This window comes from Pseudorca crassidens, chromosome 9 (assembly GCF_039906515.1).
Source record: "Pseudorca crassidens isolate mPseCra1 chromosome 9, mPseCra1.hap1, whole genome shotgun sequence".
In the NCBI taxonomy this organism is placed as follows: Eukaryota; Metazoa; Chordata; class Mammalia; order Artiodactyla; family Delphinidae; genus Pseudorca; species Pseudorca crassidens.
Window position 1 is genome coordinate 86,095,817 of NC_090304.1, and position 13,801 is coordinate 86,109,617.

At 42.9% G+C, this 13,801-nt stretch overlaps 1 protein-coding gene across 6 annotated transcripts in view; it reads right to left on the reverse strand.

Annotated features, from left to right (window-relative positions):
• EXPH5 (exophilin 5) overlaps window positions 1-13,801 on the reverse strand; it is a 75,126-nt gene that overhangs the window by 41,331 nt on the left and 19,994 nt on the right. For 2 of the 6 annotated variants that reach the window (XM_067750934.1, XM_067750930.1), the window contains exons 2-3: window positions 10,343-10,443; window positions 8,663-8,906 (exon numbers count right to left, since the gene is read on the reverse strand). The exons of 3 other annotated variants lie outside the window; for them this stretch is intronic. The gene's annotated coding sequence lies outside the window, so the exon portion shown is untranslated. Of the gene's footprint in view, window positions 1-8,662; window positions 10,444-13,801 lie in introns of all 6 variants that reach the window. One more of the 6 variants, XM_067750931.1, reaches the window with a different exon arrangement.

Sequence of the window (13,801 nt, forward strand, 5' to 3'; positions counted from 1 at the left end):
TTGGTGGGAATGTAAATTGATACAGCTACCATGGAGAACAGTATGGAGGTTCCTTAAAAAACTAAAAGTAGTATTACCATATGACCCAGCAATCCCACTACTGGGTACATACCCAGAGAAAACCATAATTCAAAAAGACACATACACCCCAATGTTCACTGCAGCACTATTTACAATAGTCAGGTCATGGAAGCAACCTAAATGCCATTGACAGATGAATGGGTAAAGAAGATGTGGCACATATATACAATGGAATATTACTCAGCCATAAAAAGGAACGAAATTGGGTCATTTGTGGAGATGTGGATGGACCTAGAGACTGTCATACAGAGTGAAGTAAGTCAGAAAGAGAAAAACAAATATCGTATATTAACGCATATATGTGGAATCTAGAAAAATGGTACAGATGAACTGGTTTGCAAGGCAGAAATAGAGACACAGATGTAGAGAACAAACGTATGGACACCAAGGGGTGGGTGGGGACAGTGGTGGTGGGATGAATTGGGAGATTGGGATTGACATATATACACTAATATGTATAAAATAGATAACTAATAAGAAACTGCTGTATAAAAAAAAAATAAAACAAAAAATAAAATAATATTCAAAAAAAAAAAGAATGCTGCCTAACTGATGTGCTCTATTTTGGAGAGTAATTAACAACTTATTCATATCCTTCCTCTTGAGATGTCTTGAAATCATTATGACAAGTAAGACACACTAAAGTGACACAGTGGCTGAGAGAGACATTGAGAAGGCATTAAGCAGTACCAGAAGTAGAAGCCATGAGGCAACAGAGTCTGGAATAGGCAGAAGCCCTGAAGCAGAAAGGAAAGTTGCAAGAAGAAAATCAACCATGGCCATGGAAGTGAACAGGGAAAAGCAGAGCAAAGTAGTTGAGCCACAAGTCTGGTAGATTACCAGCCTGGTTGATTGGCACCAGAATGTTGCTATGTTGTGATCACTGTTCTTGTTCCCAAGGACTGGTTGTGCAAGCTGAGGCCGTTGTTTCCTTAATTCCCCACTGCAGACTTACAATAGAGTGCCACCCATCACTTGAGGTAAACTAGAGCGTGTTCCTTGTCATCTGAAAGGGCATAATGAAAACAGCCAGCCATAGCTACATGTAGAAATCTTTTTACAAGGGAATTCTTCAGGGTTGGGACAGGAAATTTCTAATGTTAACAAAACTGACTTTGATTGCTATTGTACAATTTTTAAGTTCATTGTTTTTCTAATTACTAAAGTGAAGTTACACTCAGTACAGAAGACTTGAAAATTGCAGAAAAGCTTGAAAAAAAAAGTCACTCATAATCCCCACAACCAGAGATACTGCTGTGTGTGCCTATGTCCACAGAGCATTTTAAAGCAGGGGTAACAGGATGTTATACTGAGACCCAGCCTGTCTCAGTTTTAGCTGAGGCATGAAAGCAAGTGATTCCACATACTCAATTGAATTGTGAAAAGACCAGTAGGAGAATTTGTTTGGTAGGATTTATAAAAACAAACCAAAAAAAAAAAAAAAGAAAGAAAGTCAAAGACTTTATCCTATGTTTTCTTCTTCTTTTACAGTTTCCAGTCTTATGTGTAAGCCTTTTGAGTTGATATTTGTGTATGTGGTAAGGCAAGGGTCCAATATCATTCTTTTGTATGTGGATATCCAGTTTTCCCAACATCATTTGTTGAACAGGTTATCCTTTGTACTTCGTGTATTCTTGGTACCCTTGTCAAAGATCAGTTGACATTAGGACTTCCCTGGTGGTCCAGTGCGTAAGACTCCATGCTCCCAGTGCAGGTGGCCCAGGTTCGATCCCTGGTTGGGGAACTAAATGCCGCATGCATGCTGCAACTAAGGAGTCTGCGTGCCACAACTAAGGAGTCTGCATGCTGCAACTAAGAAGCCCGCATGCCGCAACCTGGAGCCTGGTGCAGCCAAAATAAATACATAAATAAATATTAAAAAAAAAAAGATCAGTTGACATATATGTATGGATTTATTTCTGGGCTCTCTGTTCTGTTCCATTGGTCTATATATCTATCTTTACACCAGTATCATACTGTTTTAGTTACTGTAGCTTTGTAATATATTTTGACATCAGGACGTGTGATGTGATTTCATGGATATGACATCAAAAGCATAGGCAACAAAAGCAAAAGTAGACAAGAGGGACTATATCAAACTAAAAAGCTTCTGCACAGCAAAGGAAACAACCAGTAGGGTGTAACAGCTAACTATGGAATAGGAGAAAATATGTGCAAACTATATTTCTGATAAAAGGTTAATTTCTAAGATATACGAGGAACTCCTACAACTCAATAGGAAAAACCCTAATAACCTAATTTAAAGATGGGCTAAGCACTTGAATAGACATTTCTCCAAAGAAGGCATACAAATGACCTATAGATATATAAAAAGATGCTCAATGTCAGCAATCATCAGGCAAATGCAAATTAAAACCACAATGAGATATCACCTCACACCTGTTGGGATGGCCATTGTAGTAGTAATAATAATAATAATAATAATAATAATAGACAACAAGTGTTGGCAAGGATGTAGAGAAATTGGAACCCTTGTGCACTGTTGATGGGAATCCAAAATGGTGCAGTTATTATGGAAAACAGCATGGAGGTTCCTCAAAAAATTAAAAATAGAATTACCATATGATATAGCAATCCCATTTCTGGGTATTTATCCTAAGTAATTGAAATCAGCGTCTAGAAAAGATATTAGCACTCCCTTGTTCACTGCACCATTATGAATAATGGCCAAGATGTAGAAACAATCTAAATGCCCATCAGTAGATGAACTGGTAAAAGAAAATGTGGTATATACATATAATAGAATATTATTCAGCTGTAAAAAAGAAGGCAATCCTGCAATATGCAACATGGATGAACCTTGAGGACATTATGACAAATGAAAGAAGCCAATCACAGAAGGACAAATAATACATGATTCCACTTATATGAGGTTTCTAAAATAGTCAAACTCATAAAAGCAAAGAATATATTGATGGTTGCCAGAGGTTGGGGGAGGGGGAAATGAGGAGCTGCTAATTAACAGGTATAAAGTTTCATTTATTCATGAATGAATAAATTCTAGAGATCTGCTGTACAACACTGTGCCTGTAGATAACAATACTGTCCTGTGCACTGAAAAATCTGTTAAGAGGGTGGATCTCATGGTAGGGTAACAAGTCCCCTTACCCACATTTGTTCAGAAGAGCAGAGACACAGAGTCTTTTTTTACAGAGGGGCTTCAACAGTACCACTGAAAGAGCTTAATATATGTCCTTTAGAGTTTTGGGGAAAGGACAACTGGTGTCTAACTCCTGCCTAAGAAGCATAAGTTTGAGAAACTGGGGCCAGCCAGCCTAGAGCGAGGGAAGTAAGGGGAGACTGAAGGGAGATTGTTCAGCTGGCAGTCAGTCCTCACTTCCAGAGTTTCTCATGCATGAACAGTTCTACGCATTTCTCATGGACAAGACATGGGCCACAGAAGAGGCTGAGGGGGGGCTGAGGTTCTCTTAGTTCATGTCCACGATAGCTGGCTCAAGAGGCGAAGAAACCTTAATAGAAAGGCTGTGAGCGAATCACAAGATTCCTAGGGACATGGAGGGGTTGGCAGAGAGCAGGGGAGGGCACATCATGGTATCAAGAGAGCTGCAAAACAGAGCCTGAAAACCCCACCTGAGCACACAAGAGGCATATTTAAACATCTGCCTGGCCTCAGAGACCGTGAAGCCACCCCAGTCAAGAAAGAGCTTCCTAACATATACCCCCACCCCCACCCAAACATGTACCTCTCCTCCCCTCCATCCTCCACTTCAACTCTGGAATGGTCAAGAACTACCTTCGAGGGGATGGAGAGTAGAGGCTGACAGGGAAAAGGTAGGCTCAAACCCCTCCTTACTGTTACAGGCTTCTCACTGCCGCAAGCTGTGGCTGTGTGAGGGGAAATGGCTGCTGCTCTGAATAACACTGGAATTAATCAGGGACTGGACAATCTAATTATTGTATTGAATTGAGACAGTGGTTTTGTGTCTTCAAGTGCCCAAAGGATGTTTACTACCTGAGAGTGAGCAGAAAAGTCATGGGACAGCCCATGTTTTTATCCAGTGGCATTTAAAGGCAAAACTAAAGGCGCTTTCTGATTATATCCCATGAGTCCTGATTTCTCAACATGCCAGTTATACATGTATACATTTTTCAAAATGTTTTTAAACTATAAATACTGTTTTGCAGCCAACATTTCCCACTTAGCATTATATTAAGAATGCTGCACTACATCAATATCCTTTTACCATTGTGTCTTTGTGCCATAGGATATGTACCTACTCCCCTAACATTAGATACATGAGTCATTTCTCATTTTTCACAGCCATAATGTTGAAATGAACATAGTTCCAGCCTAGCATTGCACACCTCTCTAATTAGCTTCTTCGGACTTGAAGTAGAATTGCCAGAAAGAATGACCATGTTTTAATGACTGATGAAATACCTTGACAAATTGCTCTGTGGAAAGCTTACATCAAATTTTTCTCCAACCAGCAGATTCTACATGTGTGCCAATTTTCCCATATCCTTGCCAACAGTAGTTATTATTGTTATTATTAATCTTGATAATCTGATATCTAATAAGAGAAAAATAATTTTTTCATAAAAAATTTTCTTTTATTACTGGAGAGGTTGAACATTATTTCATATGTTTATAGGCTATGTGTCATTTTTTTAATGACTTACCTGCTCAACACCTTTGCTTATTATTGTAACTCAGGTATCACTGAAAATATTAGTTCTTTGAATCTCAAGGCAAAGGCCAAAAGAATGGCAGAGCTGGCAATTCTTGGTATTTGCTTCGAAGTGTAGCTCACAGACCAGTCTGTGGGTTACTAAGTGGGGGCTCAGGTTGGCCACTACGACTTGCCACAGAGCAGTGCTAGATGTTGTCTTCAGAGCACCTAGTTTTCTTGGTTGTTTGCCTCCTATTGCTCTTGCCTCTATGGAAGTACAAAGAGAGGCATCGTGTGGCCCGACCACACAGACACGATTGTCACAGATGCTCTCTGCATTATCTTCATCTTTTCCCACCCAGTTGCCTCAGACTGGCATGGTTGCATAACATCACTGTCTGAGCTTATGTAAAGTTGCTGGGCCTGGATGGTGGGAACAATCAGATGGGTTCTAATCCCTTTGTTACTGTGGCTGATCAAATAACATCTATGTGTCTCATTTTCCTCATATGTAAAACTTCATGACCAGACCCCACACTTACCTGTCTGGACTTGTTTCCCATTACCCTCTCATTTAAACCCTATGTACCAACCATTCCAAACTCTTTGCATGCTCTCTGGGCCTTTTTCCAAGTTTCTCTTTGGTTTGCAATGCCCTTCCTTAAACAGTTTTTGGTCCCATGATTAACTCAGGGCTGACACAACTAAAGGTTTGAAAAATGTTCTTTGAGTGAAAAAAAAAAAAAGATTCAATTAAACTATAATGAGAATTTAAATTTGTAAGAATGACTTGAAAGCACTAGGAAATTTAAGATCTAACAGTAGGAAAAGATACGTACAAAATAGCTGTGATATAACACAGGACATGATAGACCTTTAAAAGAAAAACAGATTCTCTATTCACAACACTTCTGAGTTAGTGCAGACCCCGCAGGTTAAGGGCTGAGTCCCACAAAACTAACTCCACTTCAGACACCAACCTCAAGTCCAGACTTCTAGGACTTCGACTGACGGGCTGTAAATTGGGGGTTTCCATGACCCCCTCTTCAGGGTTGACAACTTATTAGAACCGTTCACAGAACCCAGGTAAATAGTTTACTTACTATTACCAATTTATTACAAAGGATATTTTAAAGGATACAAATAAATAGCTAGATGAAGAGATATGTATGACAAGATCCAGAAGGGTCCTGAGCACAGGAGCTTCTGTCCCCATGGAGTTTAGGATATGCCACCCTCTTGGCACGTAGAGGCATTCTTGTTCACCAACTCAAAAGCTCTCTGAACTTTGTTGTTTATTGTTTTTATGGAGGCTTCATTATGTAGGCATAACTAATTAAATAACCAGCCATTGGTGATTAAGGCGGGGGTGAAGTTAGGGGGTGGCTAAAATTTCCAGCCCTCTAATCACATGATTGGTTCCTCTGGCAACCAGCCCCCATCCTCCAAGAGTCACCGCATTAATGTAAACTCAGGTGGTTGAAAGGGGCTTATAATGAATAACAAAAGATACTCCTCTTACCCCTCCCACTCAGGATATATTAAGGGCTTTAGACGTTCTGTGCCAGGAACCTCGGATGAATACCTAAACTATATATATTTCTTACTATATCAATCACATAATAGAAGAACGAGACTTTTACCAAGCCCAGCCAAGGCCCCACTGACTGTTCCCGGCCTGAGCCCCAGCGCCCACAAAACTGCCCCTACATCCAGCAGAGACATCAGCAGCCCCTTGGACCCAGGCAGCCCACAGCCCCGGAGACCTCAGCCCCCATCAACAGTGGGGACCCTCCAACCACCATACTGGAGTGATTCCAACTCAAAGGACACCCAGAGCCACCATCTGGTATCTGCCAGTTTTTCCAACTGACCTGTATCCTACCCAGCACCTCCCTTCCCCCTTTCCCACAATTCATGACATCAAAACACCGGCTTTTCCCCTTTTTCCTTGAGACTCAGGAGGGCCAAAGCAACAGCCTTTTGCTTTTTTTCTCTCCCTTACCAAGGATTAAAGGAAGGGATCCATTCTTATTGTTCAGAGGCACTAACTCCCTCCGCTAAATCAGGCTGAGAAGGAAACAGCCAGCTCTTATCTCCTCCTGGTTGTTTTTCTTTCCCATCCCAGTTTAATTTTTGTTTCCCCACTACCCCCTACCTCTGAAGCCATTTTATGAACTGTCATGTGCCACCTGAGCCTCCAGTAAAAATAAAAACAGGCTTTCCTGTTGAAAAAAAAAAAAAAAAGAAAGAAAAGAAAACCGAGACTCCTGCTTTAAGATTAATTCTGGCTACGGGCTGGGAAAACATTCCTGAAGATGGGTCTTAAAGACAGGGAGATAAGCCTTGTTAGCTCAGAGTCTGAATCCACCATTGTTCCTCACTAGTGATGCTTATCCCCAGTGAATGGTGGAACGGTTTGGAAACTAGGTACAGGGTGTGTGTGTGTGTGTGTGTGTGTGTGTGTGTGTGTGCGCGTGCATGCGTGCACAGAGGGGGGATGCATGCAGGCCATCATTGGCAGAGAGTAATCTGAGCAAAGGAAGCGAAGTAGGAGAGTGAAGAACTTCATTTTGTTCTTGTTTTATTTTAAATGGTCATAGGAAGTTTGTATTTGCTGGCCTTGCATCAAGGGAAATCGTCCAAATTTACTCGTGGAGGTCAACCATTATCCATTAATATTTTCAATACTGTCCTGGTCATTGGGTTATAAATAAGAATCCCAGAAACTCTGAAATTCTCTCAATTCTTTGGTACACAGAAATATACACAGAAATTTCAACACTAAGATCATGCAAGTCTTCTGGAGGCTCCTATGCTCTTATGTAAAGAACAGGGCTTGGAGGGGAAGCCAAAGATTTCTTTTTGTGGCCTCATGCCTATCACTCACACAGCTGGTGACTGCTCCCTGACTCAGCAGATTCAACTGAAAGCCTGAGATATGGAGAAAAGTGCAACATAACACTTTAAGACACAGTGAATTTCTATTTATCAAAATGATTTTGTGCTGCTCTGCTATTTATCATTTGCAGAAAAAAATATAAACAGCTAGCCTAAATCTCATTCTCTATGTGAAAGATTGCTAAAAATTAGTGAACATTTAGCAGAAGTTACCGAGGGTGAATAGATCTCTGGGGAGGATGAGGGAAACAATTCAGTTGATGGAATGCTCCAGCAAGCCAGCAGTTTTCCTACAATAAATAAACACTAGCTCTTTTCCTTAGGACTTTAGTTCCCAGTATTGACATGAATAGCCTTCCTGAATTGAAGATTTACATATTCTAACTAGAAATTAAAATTCAATAAGTGTGTTATATAAACTTGATTCGATGGAAGTGTTAACAAGCCATACTTGGAAGTCATTCTCCCCTTATCCACCTTCCACTTATCTACAACCAACCACCCTTCAAGGCCAGTTTCTTTATGAAGTCTTTCCTAATAATTTCAGCTACCATCCATCTTACTCTCATTCCAATATCCTACTGTCTGTACTACCCATTAGGTACTTAGTCATGTGTAACCTTATAATATTATTTAAATTTTCAATTGTCCACCCAAATAGATTATAAATTTCTTGGGTTCTGCACTTTGTATTTACCATGGAAGTTTGCATATACCAAAGAAGTTTGCATAGCCCATAAAAAAAATAGTAGGTCCTCAAAATATTTGTCAATGATTTCTTATTTTAATAAAGATGAAAATATCACTAATCTTGATCTCCAAACATGTTGGGATTTAAGTACTCTACCATCATGTTAAACTTGGAAAGGTGTACCTTTTTCCTTTATCATCGTTCCTACTGAAGATACCATTCTCAGCCTTGCTGCTTTGAACCTAGAGGTATGCGTTCAACATATTCAGGCAAATTCTGAAATACCAGGGCCAGTGGTTTGCCGGGGGCTTCATCCTGGTGCACAGCATCTTACCTGATGGGTGCTGAGTAGCACAAGGTAGAATGATGGCTTTGCCTCTCTCTTCAGTGACTCTGGACAAGCTTCTGGACAAGATCCCCAATGCCCTAGGCTGGTGGGCAGGGCACACAGAAGAGGGGATTCTCCCACTTGCTGAAGGTGAAATACACTTCTGCTGAGCCCGGAATGAAGAGAAGGGTACTGCTGCACTGCCACTTCAGAGGGAAACAGCCACTTGAAATGAAATGTCTTGCTTTTTCTTTGGAAGGGGGGAAAAGGTGTTTTAATGATCAGTTGGTCTTAATTATTTTTGCTTATAATAGGAGAGAGATAAAGCTCCTGATAGAAGTCCAGAGCTGAAAGGGAGGAAATGAAACCCGCTGCAGTTTCCTCTGGCAGGCGGTTCCTGTGGGCCAATCAGTCCCCTCCTCTCCTGTCAGGTGGCTGCTTTCCGCTTCTCCCCAGATGTCCTTTACCAGGCCGCCTGGAGCTGGGGAACAAGCTTCAATCTCCCTAGTCAGAATTCTGCTTTGAAATCTGCTTACTCCTCCTTTCACCCCCAATCCCAGTGTCAGGCCTAAAACGAACTTAACTGCTAAGAGATAACATTCATCAAGAGATAACGTAATTTTTAAATGTTTAGAAGTTGATGGATGGAGGAATTGATGTCCTTTAATATTCATATATATTACCTCACCCGGGACTCACAAAGTGTAGAGTCCACTTGCATCTACCAGTTTCAGTGTAAACAGTAGGTCAAATACCAAAAACTCATCAAAGCCAGAAACCTAAGTTCATATGAACACTCCTTCCCCCTCCTCCTCCAGCCAATCAGCCACTAAGTCCTGCTAATTTAACTGTGCAAATATTTCTTGAACCTTTCCCCTTCTCTTTATCCCTAGTCAAGGCCCCTAAACATATCTGTCTTCTAATCTGGGCTTCACCCTTCATACAGAGCCATCTACCTAAGAGGCACATGTGACACTGTCACTCTGTTGCTAAGCATTTCAATGGTACCTCCTCACCCCCAGTTTGTACCAAGCCGTCTCTTGCAGGTCATTGGCTCTCACTCTGTATTCCAGTGCTAGCCACTGCTAATGGTGCTGCAACTCCATCAGGGTCTTTCACATCTTTGTGACTTATCTCCTCCTGCAAGTCTTCCCTGAGACCACACATGGGGTTAAATGATCTCTGTGTCCCTGTGTGCAACTACCTTATCACCTGCCACATTATAGTGAATATACTGTTTTCAAATCCATCTCCTTCACTACACTGAGAGATTGTGGAGAGCATTTTAGTATCTCTGGTACTAAGATCATGGTAGGATCTCATCTGTGAATAAATGAGTGTTTGATACCTAACAGAAGTGTTGTTGAGTCAATATACTGGGAAAAAAATCTACCCTATGGGGCTTTCATGCTCAAGAGGAACACAGAGGTACCCGACTCTGACCCCTGATGCTGTGAGGTGATGTGAGGAGGGTCCTGAGGCAGTGACAGGTTCCCAAGACAGTTGCCTTAATGCTGCAAATGGAGAAGCTTGTCATATCTGGCAGGTCCAAGAGAAAGAGGTGAAATTGCAATGCTACCCCCAACACGTAACTTTGACGGTTGATTGACCTACAATAAAAAAAACTCCTGATGATGACCTACCTCCCAGGAAGGAAGCCAAAGGAGTAGTGAGGACCTGGCTTACCTCCCGAAGAGACCCAGGCCCCTGGAGGTGTAGAATCTTCCATCTTTAGGAGTTGCCACCTAGGAGTGCCTATAGTACCTCAGAGATGAAGCTCAGATGAGCTAAGAAGAGAAAAACATTTTAATCACTTTGATGATAAAACTGTAATTATTTTGCAGCACTGTTTGGAAACTGTGACACTTACAACACTTAGTTGGCTTTTAGACACATGAAGATTGTTTATAATAAAAAAAATCACATTTACATATCATTTTGTTCCCCTTGAACTCTGCTTAAGGATCTGGGAGGCCCGGAACAAGTGGTTACATGCTGACACATGGAGGAAGTGAAAAAAGCTGGGGAAGCAGCTGGAGCCAGAGCTCAGGGGAACTGGGCGTACAAGGTGTGAGGCAGAGCTAGGTGAGGGGTGGTGCATGTGACTTTGAAGGTGGAGACAACTACCCTGGAGGGAATATGTTACTCATAAACCTTTTAAAGTTTTGCCTGGATGACAGCGACAAAGTAATTAAACAGCTGTGGACAGACATGACCTACTTTACTGGCCTTTCCTGTTGTCGTTGGTGGAGGCGGTGCTATAGCCTAACCTACAACTAAGAATGTTTGGTGGGGTGTGAGGTTGGGGGTTGCTGAGAATAGGGAAGAAACTGATGTCCTTGAGGAAGAAGAGGCACTAGCAAGCAGGCCAAGTGGAGGGATGGCCAGACCCTCCTGACATACTCCCCTAGAGGGAAGGCCATTGTTAGCAGTCCCCTCAGCAAGCCCCAGTGATTTTTCTACTCTGAGGAGTGAAGTACCCAACACCAGCTACTTCGGGGACAACTTTCAGCAGACAGAGTTCTCCTCTGGCCTTCGGTGATCCTGAAGGGGACTGCAAAGTGTAGGCTCAAGTACAAACACAGAGATTCAGCAACTCACACCTGCCCTCAAGTGTGCATGATCCAAAAGTCATGCTTATCTACTTTATGGCATCTGGAAGAAAGGAAGAGGACCACACATAAAATACATGATAGATATTTTAAAAATAGGCCACAAAAAGGTTCTGCAGTTTAAACACTTAATAATGAAAAGAGGGGGACGAGGGGAAGATGGCGGAAGAGTAAGACGTGGAGATCACCTTCTTCCCCACAGATACACCAGAAATACATCTACACGTGGAACAACTCCTACAGAACAGCTACTGAACGCTGGCAGAAGACCTCAGACCTCCCAAAAGGCAAGAAAGTGCCCACGTACCTGGGTAGGGCAAATGAAAAAAGAATAAACAGAGACAAAAGAATAGGGACGGGACCCGCACCAGTGGGAGGGAGCTGTGAAGGAGGAAAGGTTTCCACACACTAGGAAGCCCCTTCGCGGGCAGAGACTGTGGGTGGCGGAGGGGGAAGCTTCGAAGCCGCGGAGGAGACCACAGCAACAGGGGTGCGGAGGGCAAAGCGGAGAGGTTCCCACACAGAGGATCGCTGCCGACCGGCACTCACCAGCCCGAGAGACTTGACTGCTCACCCGCCGGGGCGGGCGGGGCTGGGAAGTGAGGCTTGTGCTTCGGTTGGAGCGCAGGGAGAGGACTGGGGTTGGCGGTGTGAACACAGCCTGCAGGGGGTTAGTGAAGCTCGGCTAGCCGGGAGGGAGTCCGGGGAAAAGTCTGGAGCTGCCGAAGAGGCAAGAGACTTTTTCTTCCCTCTTTGTTTCCTGCTGCGCGAGTGCTGCTTAAAGGAGCTCCAGAGACGTGCGCGAGCCACGGCTAAAAGCGCGGACCCCAGAGACGGGCATGAGACGCTAAGGCTGCTGCTGCCGCCACCAAGAAGCCTATGTGCGAGCACAGGTCACTCTCCACACCTCCCTTCTGGGGAGCCTGTGCAGCCCGCCACTGCCAGGGTCCCGGGATCCAAGGACAGCTTCCCCGGAAGAACGCACGGCGCGCCTCAGGCTGGTGCAATGTCACGGCGGCCTCTGCTGCACCCCTCCCTCCCCCCGGCCTGAGTGAGCCAGAGTCCCTGAAGCAGCTGCTCCTTTAACCCTGTCCTGTCTGAGCAAAGAACAGACCCCCTCCAGCGACCTACACGCAGAGGCGGGGCCAAATCCAAAGCTGAGCCCCTGGGAGCTGTGAGAACAAAGAAGAGAAAGAGAAATCTCTCCCAGCAGCCTCAGAAGCAGCGGATTAAAGCTCCACAATCAACTTGATGTACGCTGCATCTGTGGAATACATGAATAGACAACGAATCATCCCAAATTGAGGAGGTGGACTTTGGGAGTAAGATGGATTCTTTCTTTCCCTTTTCCTCTTTTTGTGAGTATGTATGTGTATGATTCTGTGTGAGATTTTGTCTGTATAGCTTTGCTTTCACCGTTTGTCCTAGGGTTCTATCTGTCCGTTTTTTTTTTTAAATTTTTTTCTTAATAATTATTTATTTTAATAACTTTATTTTATTTTACTTTATCTTCTTTCTTTCCTTCCTTCCTTCCCTCCTTTAGACAACGAATCATCCCAAATTGAGGAGGTGGACTTTGCGAGCAAGATTTATGATTTTTTCCCCATTTCCTCTTTTTGTGAGTGTGTATGTGTATGCTTCTGTGTGAGATTTTGTCTGTATAGCTTTGCTTCCACCATTTGTCCTAGGGTTCCAGCCGTCCGCTTTTTTTTTGTTGTTGTTAATTTTTTTCTTAATAACTATTTTTTAGTTTAATAACTTTATTATATTTTATCTTACTTTATTTTATTTTACTTTATCTTCTTTCTTTTTTTCCTTCCTTCCCTCCTTCCCTCCTTCCTTCCTCCCTCCCTCCCTTCTTTCTTCCTTTTTCTTTCTTTCTTTCTTTCTTTCTTTCTTTCTTTCTTTCTTTCTTTCTACTTCTACTAATTCTATCTTTCTACTTTTTCTCCCTTTTATTCTGAACCGTGTGGATGAAAGGCTCTTGGTGCTGCAGCCAGGACTCAGTGCTGTGCCTCTGAGGTGGGAGAGCCAACTTCAGGACATTGGTCCACAAGAGACCTCCCAGCTCCACATAATATCAAACGGCGAAAATCTCCCAGAGATCTCCATCTCAACACCAGTACCCAGCTTCACTCAACGACCAGCAAGCTACAGTGCTGGACACACTATGCCAAACAACTAGCAAGACCGGAACACAACCCCACCCATTAGAAGAGAGGCTGCCTAAAATCATATTAAGTCCACAGACACCCCAAAACACACCAGCAGACGTGGACCTGCCCACCAGAAAGACAAGATCCAGCATCATCCACCAGAACACAGGCACTAGTCCCCTTCACCAGGAAGCCTACACAACCCACTGAACCAAACTTAGCCACTGGGGACAGACACCAAAAACAACGGGAACTACGAACCTGCAGCCTGCAAAAAGGAGACCCCAAACACAGTAAGATAAGCAAAATGAGAAGACAGAAAAACAAACAGCAGATGAAGGAGCAAGACAAAAACCCACCAGACCTAACAAATGAAG